Source organism: Lactuca sativa, chromosome 3 (assembly GCF_002870075.4).
Source record: "Lactuca sativa cultivar Salinas chromosome 3, Lsat_Salinas_v11, whole genome shotgun sequence".
Lineage (NCBI taxonomy): Eukaryota > Viridiplantae > Streptophyta > Magnoliopsida > Asterales > Asteraceae > Lactuca > Lactuca sativa.
The window spans coordinates 180516943-180525333 of NC_056625.2; positions in this window are offsets into that span (position 1 = coordinate 180516943).

The window sequence follows — 8391 nt, forward strand, 5'->3', positions numbered from 1 at the left end:
TAGGGTTACAATACTTGATAATCAAAATAAAGCTATAGAAGCGTAATTAGTATAATGCATGCCTGCACTATATATAGATAAACCCTAAAATTAAACACGATTGGACAGGCGCAAACCGAGAGTACATAATGGACTGAACTATCAAGGCCCAATGACTTAACTCCTTAGCCTCAAAAATCTTCCCCTTTGCACCAATTGAGGCGAGAGATCACTTCGGTTGAGTAAGAACGGATGACTTCACAGTCTTGAACAACTTCGGTACGATGGCAAGCAGAGTATGACGAAAGTTAATATACCACCGAAGCATGTCCGAAAACAACTTCTTGTCTGCATCAATGTTCTGATCACACCGGTATATGATTTCAAGAATATGCTCCAAACATGCGATGGAGAAGAGGTGTTTGTCTGCAAGACCGAACATACATTTTTGACCTTCACCCCTGGTAAACAAAATGGTATGAAACTGTGAATCGATCTTCCCCTTTATCATCACAACATGTCGCTTGCTTTCCCAATCGGCTTTATAATGGGCTTCTTTCTGATGCCAGAGGCGTCCTCTTGATCTATTTTAGCAACTTCAAGAAAATAGCATACCAGCATTCGCTTAATATGGTCAATGATAGGCCCATATTCTTGTTGATTGGTCAGCAAGATGTTGTTCAAAAGGATTCAATCACGAGGATTTAAATTTGGTAGATCAGCAAGGGGGATCATATGGACGGAACCTTCTGAACCTCGAGTCACCTTGAACTTGATCTTGATGAACTTTCCTGCTAAAGTAGGTTTCAACACCTTAACAGTGATGATCTTCAAATTACTCCATGTCAGGTATTGCGGTTGAGAGAACAAAAGATAATAATCAAGCAAGTCTCGATCAACCTTTGGATCAGGAGAAGGAATGGCGACTGTTGAATCAAAGCAGTGAAAGATAAATGCCTTCCGAGAGATTGGCATGTCAAACTGAGCATCTTTGGAGTTTTCAAGACCAAAGGAAAGAACCGGTTGAAGCCAGTGTGTGCTTATAGAGTTGATTGCCTCTTTCATAAGTCTTTCCATCGTCCACAGAGGGAATAAGGATTTCCTTCGTTCCAAAGCTTCGTTTTCTTGTCTCTCCTTCTCCATATCAATCCCGGCGATACGGATTTTCTCTTCAAGCTCTCGATCATTCTGCTTGATTTTGCGATCTTCGATTTTTAAAGCTTTTCCTTATATATTTTCAAGAAAATATTATGTTTCATCCTCACCATCATCACCAATTATCCTCTTACCTTTGTCCTTCATACTTTCCGAAGCTTCCTTATCCTTCGGTTCAGTTGTGACTATCAGTTGAATAACAGGTTTGCTTATAGGAGGTGGTTGAGACTGATCTTTGCTATTATCTCCCCCTTGTTTCGGAAAGAGCACAGGCTCCGGAACACTCTCAATCCTGTTCAAAATGTACAGAGCATGTCTCAATTTCTCAGCAAGGTGGTGTCGAACCGTAATAGTAAGAGAGGAGTCATGAGCTTCAAGTAGATGCAGAAGAATAAAATGTACGTCACCAATGGTGCTTTTGATGATAGCTCGCTCTTTCTTGAGATCAGCATTCTCCTTTCGGACCTGGGTGAGTTGCAGAGCTTGAGTTTTGAGCTGAGTGGTTTTGAGAGCCATCTCATCCATGACCTTGTTTTCCATGGATAGATCATTTTGCAGTTTTTCTAGAAGAGAGGAGATAGACGATAGAAGAACACTATGATCTGCTTTGAGAGAATCAAGCACTACCTCAAATTTTTGTTGCTCACCTTGAAGTGACTTGGAAAGAGATTCAATATCAGAATGGACCTTGTCAACGTTTGACTCAGCAGCTCCCTTAAGAGAGTCCAGAAAAATCTTGGCATCGTCAATCACATGGGCCACCTCTGTAGATGCATTCTTGCAAGATAAAAAGGAGACAACTACAGTCCTGGTTGCCGTATGGATGGACACGTCATGCTTTTTAATGGAGGTTTTAATCAGAGCTTTGACAGCAGCATCAGAATAAGCATAGGTTGAGGAAATGAAAGATGAAGTGAGCAACATGTCAAGCTTCTCATTGAGATCCTTTAGGTGTCGCTTGGTGATCGGTGCATCTTCATCATCGTCGCTGAGAACACGATATGGGCTGTAATAAACAGAGTCAAACGCCATTTCGGCTCTGCCAAGAACTGTATCAGATTCGGTTGAGAAAGGCGGGGATAAATTTTTTGAAGTAACAAGGATTTCGAGACCTTTAGTAGCCTCCCCCGTATCAGATACGTTGACAACAACCGGAGATTCGGTTGTAGTAGTTGTGGTTGTTGCTTGTGTGATGATTGGAGGTGGAATAAGATCAATTGAAGCAGTTGGTGTAGTTGAGGTGGGTTGACATGTAACTAGTGGGGGAAGAGATGCAATTGAAATAGGCATTGTAATAGGAGATGGAGAAGGAGGTGGTGTTGGAACAAATTCGTGTAAATGTACCTTAGGTGATGAGGAACGAGGAGGTGTATTTCCTCTTGGTGAGCGTTCAAGATAAACACCTTCGCCTTCATTGGGCTTCGGTTGTTCTTGATCTGATTAAACATAATCTGAATCACTAGATGAGTCAGCCTTCGGTTTCTTAGCCATATTTTTAATCTTTCGCTTATTGTGGATAGAAGAAGGTCCTTTTTCTGCCTTGCGCTTTTTGGGCGAGGTTACATGGGATGATTGCCCTTCAACATCCTTCTTTTTCTAATCTGGTTTCTTTCCCCTCTTTGCTGGTTTATCAACCAACTCCAACGCACTTTGCATTTCTGGGGTAAGTTGCCTCGGTCCTGTTGGTGTCAATTTCCTATAATCAGCCATAACCTTGCTCTCGGCTGTAACACAGTTGTACATCGATTCAAGGATGGAACCGACAAACACGAACTTTGGGGGATCAGACACAATGATTTTTGCTGTGTGGAAAGTCGCAATAGAAGATGTCAATGCATCCTCCATGACCAGAATTTAAAAGTGCTCCGTAGCTCTGCGAGTAATTAACATCCAAAATTTTCCACAAGAAATTTCGAAGTGTTTAGCCCTCGAAACCCTAGCCATCTTGAAAACATTCTTAAGCTTACAAAGAGTTTTTGGGAGTTATTTTTTGAATGATATATATATATATATATATATATATATATATATATATATATAATGATGGGTTTGAGCCATAATGCTTGGATCTAGGTTTCTCTAACTGAACATGCAATGTATCCAAGGCTTACAATTCTAGATCTAATGTAAACTGTAGCACCTGGTTCTTGGTATGTATTATCTTGTTTTATACTTTGCATTTTGGCCTTGGACTCGGCGAGTTGCAGGTCCAACTTGCCGAGTAGAAGCGAGAAGGGACACGGGACTTAAGTGGTCTACTCGGCGAGTCGGTCCCCAGACTCGGCGAGTAGACCCTGTTTAGACAAAAACCTTAATTCGAGGGTTTTCACCCTATTTAAACACCTTAACTCGGCCTAATTAGTCCCATTTGCTCCCAGAAGACCCCCATAGCAAACCCTAGCCATTATTAAAGCAATCTAAGGCATTTGGAGTGGTTTTGGTGCTTTTGTGATCCAAGGAAGGAAGGTAAAGCTTGAAGGATCAAGAGGAGGCTAGGAGGACTCGGCTGTGAGCATCATTTGCAGACTTCAGAAGGTATAAATTCTATACCTTGCTTGCTCTTTTGATAGATCCCAATTTGTCGAGTTTTAGGGATTTTCTAAGCTATTTTGGTCACCAACCATGATTGCAAGCATGGTTCGAGGTTGATGCTTCGGACCTAGGTCCTTAGAGGGGTTACACGGCAGAAAGGAGTGGCTTTTGCACTCAAAGAAGACCCCATGCATTGTGAGAGCTTGTTTTAGGACCTTTTAAGCTCAAAGTCCCATGCAAGCACGTAAAGGTTGTAACTTTACGTGCTAGATCGATTGTAGAAGCATAGATCTACCTGTTGATCAAGGGTTGTACATCAGAAATCGAAGATTCGGTGAGTGAATGTGACCAACTCGACGAGTCCATTCTTGGACTCGGCGAGTCCAAGGTTCTTTCCTGTATCAGTTGAGGGTCTGAAGGACCCAGTTGAGTGAGGAAAGGTTTCAGGAAGGTCCCGGGGAGTGACCCAACGTTTTGGACTAAGCCATTGTTCTGGAAATTCATGGGACTCGGTGAGTGTCACACCCCAAAACCGATAACGGCGGAATACGTTTCGGGGTGGATGACGTAGTGAACAGTATCATCACAATTGCATAATAGTAGAAACAAGAAACATACAACCATAGCATTATATAGTGAATTTAATTACAAGCGTGTTTTGTAATGTTTAATAATCTCCCAAAAATAAATCAAAAATAAGAGATGGGTCTTGTGTGCTCCACCTTCTCCAAAAATGCCGCGTCTGAACCTGTCTATCTTTGACCTGAAGATACAAGATATTTTGAAAACAGTTATCAGTATAAAGCTGGTGAGTTCATAAGAGTTTAGTGTGAGTTTTTGTATACAAAGCATTAGTACGAAGAATGTATCATTTATATTCATAAGTAGTAGAAACTTAGAAAAATCCCATATTTTTCCAGAAATACATTTTAAGTGACAATCTGTGAAAAGTATACATTTCTTCATTTCTTTGAAACCGTTTATAGTAAAGTATAACGGCAAATCTCCAAATAGTAAATGTGATAGAATAGGTTAGACCTGAAATTAGTGATAGAGGTGCAAGCTTCCTTTAGTGATTGATACTTACTTACTTCGGGATATAGTTTAACATTTAGTGTAGTATTTTAGAGTAGTTGTAGTGTATTCTTTGTATATCACTAATAGTGAGGATAATAGAGGATCCCATTACCTTCCCAGTCATGCACAATATAGTGAAGTAGTGGCATCCCTGGGCCTGCACGGCGTGGACTGAGATTAACAGTCGGGATGTAATAGCGTCTGCCCCGTATAGATCTATACATGTAGAGTCGTCTCCCTGCTGGAAAACTCCGGGCGTAGTGGATAGCGAATAGAGTATCTCGTAGTGGGTTAGTATATTATTGTTTGTTTAGTGTTTTCTCTATTGTTATAGTGTAGTACTCTTTTAGTGTTGATCATCGTGTATTCTCTTACTAGTGTATCGTCTAGTAATAATGAGTATTATAGTGTAGATAGTAATGACTTTAGCGAGTAGTAACTGTAGCAATCGTAACCATACCTATTATGGTTATCTTAGTGGGGATGGTTCTTAGCACGTTAGTGACTTTATTGTTAAGTGAAAGCAGTAACATTTGTACCCCATACTGATATACAGATATATAACTAAGAAATCAACAACAGTCGGACGGATAACCACTACCCTAAGCCCACAATCAAACAAGAACAGGAAATAAGGCGAGATATCGGTCCTAAGTCCTCCAAGTCTTACTTATATAAATATATCATAGTGGTTACACTTTATAAGTAAATTGATTTAAAAAAAGTATTTTTCCAAAAGAACATTTAAATTCTGATTCACTACTTAAATATAGTTTGAAAAGGGTAAAACCCGTTTTTAAGGCATACGGATAAATCACATGTGATTTGAATTAAGGGTAGTGAATCACATGTGATTAATCCTCGTAATGCGGAATTTGTTCTGTAAAAACTTTACATAAATATTTGTAAGCAACTTGTATCTCCCCCCTAAAACATTTAAAACATTTGAAAGGTTCATTAAGGGGTATGAACTCACCTGAAATCGCGGAAATCGGGTGAATCGGGTAAATCGGGTAAAAGTGTCGATTGAGCGTTTGGTACCAATTAACCACTTGAGCACCTTTTAGGACCCTAATGTCACATGAAATATGTATTTTACATGAAATTAATCATCTTATGCTTTTGATTATAGTATTTGGACATTTTAGCATCGTTTTCGGGGTTTTAAGGCCTAGAAAGGGTTCCCGGGAGTGGTACAAGGCCATGGATGATTTACGGGAGGGTCCATGAGCTCACTCTCTTATAGTTTGTAGCCTAAAATCCATCCTTTGGGAGTTTACAGCCGTAAGCCCCCTAGGCTTGGCCGTAAACTCTTGTGACACTCCAAAATGTGTGTTTAGGGCCTTATCTCACTTCTTTAATTTAGTGGTGTGTGTTTTGGACCAAAAGTGGAGGATTAAACATCACAATTTGTGACATTTTTGGAGAGTTTACGGCCAAGACTTGTTCTTGGGCCGTAAACTCCTATAGATCCTTCAAGATGTAGGTTTTACTTGTACAACATGGTCTCATATGTCTTAGATAAATCCTAGAAGGCCCTATAGTGAGTTTGGAACAATTTGGTATGAATTTTTGGGGACTTTACGGCCAAAGAACATCCTTGGCCATAAAATCTTCATTTGGTATCAAAATGAGATGTTTAATGGTACAACACACTTCCAAAGGCCTTAGATAAATTCCTTTCATGCATTAGGGTAGTTTAGGGACTTATTTGACACAAAAGTTTGGGTGTTTACGGCCCAAGCTTAACCTTGGCCGTAAACTCCTCTTTTTGTGTTCAAATGATGATGTTTAATGCACTTAAGCCTTCCTTGTTGTCATGTCTAAATTACCAAACACCCTAGTTGATCTTTTGGGACTTAAATCATGGATTTGTGGGGTGTTTGAGGTGTTTACGGCCTAAGCACAAGCTTGGGCCGTAAACTCCTTTTTAAGCATCATTTTCTTGTGTTTTAATGTCCAAACTCTTCTAGTTATAAACCTTAATTAGTATACTAACTTACAAGAAGGAAAAACTTGGTCTTTGGCATGGTTTTGGGGGTTTACGGCCTAAGGAGCTTCTTAGGCCGTAAACTCCTCTTTGGACCTTGATTCCTATGATTTTGGCCCCCAAATTCAATGAAGCATGACTAGAATAAGATAGAGGATGAGTACTTACGTTTGGAAGTCGGAAATTAGCGGAATCGGGGTCGATTTCGAGTCTACAGAGAGAAAGTAGAGAGAGAGAGTGGATGTGTGGTAAATGAGTGTTCAAATGTTGTGCACACCCATTGCATATATCTTGGGTATCGCACCCGATACACGGCTACCTGATGTTTAAAGTTAACTGGGTTAAAACTTTTTACCCGGGTGAAGTGGTTGAAAAAGTAATACAACTCTATTAGGTTAAACGGGGTTAACACGTACGAGTTATATTTCTTATGATGATATTAAGACATGCATATAATTAGATATTCGGATATTGACAATTCCAAATATCACATAAAATAGCGTATAGTGACGCATTCCGTTAGTGAAAATGGGGTTTGCAACGGGGATAGATTTGGGGTTGTCACAGTGAGTCCATGAACGGACTCGGCAAGTCCAAGGCAATCTTCTTAGAACTCGGCGAGTCGAGGACAGAACTTGTTCATCAGATGAAGATGGACTCGACGAGTTGTTCATCTACTCGGCGAGTCAAATGAGTTTTCATGTGTCATTCATTTGAGAGAAGAACTCGTCGAGTTGACGGCCCAACACGACGAGTAGAAGCGGTTTAAGGACAATTGGAAGGATAGGGACTCGGCGAGTTAGCAAGCCAACTCGGCAAGTCCGGTCAACTGGAAGTTGACATTGTCTTTGACTTGACTTGATCAGGGGTAAAATAGTCATTTTACCCAAAGAGTAGATATCAGACTCTGATGGTGTGTTTTGTAGGATTTATAGCTGGAGGATTTCTGGAGCAGCAGCAGCAGCATATAGAGAGTTCTCGCACAGATCAGCAGCTACTACGAGGTGAGTTACCTTCCAGTAGCGGTGGGTCTACGGCCACAATGTCGGCCCACCAGTAGGGATCATATGTTAGATGTTTGTCTTCGTGATATTCATCTATGTTGTTACTACCTGATATGTTATATGCTAGCGTGATATGATATGTGATAGTGATAGAGTTCGGTTGTTAGGACCGAAAGGGTAGGCTAGGCACCCAAGATATGCCTAACAATACGTTATGATATGTTTAGCTGCTAGCATGATATGTTATATGAGATAGTAGTAGTAGCAGGGGGTGAAATAGTCCCCGGGGTTCGGTTGTTAGGACCGAAGGGTAGTCAGTACCCCAGAATAGCTTGGCATGGGTAGGTCAGCGCCCCATAATGGCTTGACACGGGTGGGTCGGCACCCCAGAATGGCCGTACTGGGTAGGTCGGGCACCCTATAAATGTCTGGTAGTATGTATGTGATATGATTTTATGGTACGTGGTACGATGGGGGAACTCACTAAGCTTTGTGCTTACAGTTTACAGTTTTCTTTTCAGGTACCTCTTCAGCGAAGGGGAAAGAGCTGGCACGGTAGCAGCACATCATACACACACATTGGTTTTTCCACATTATGAGATGTTCTGAGATTGTACTCTGACATTATGATTATTTTCATGCTTTGGTTTTCAG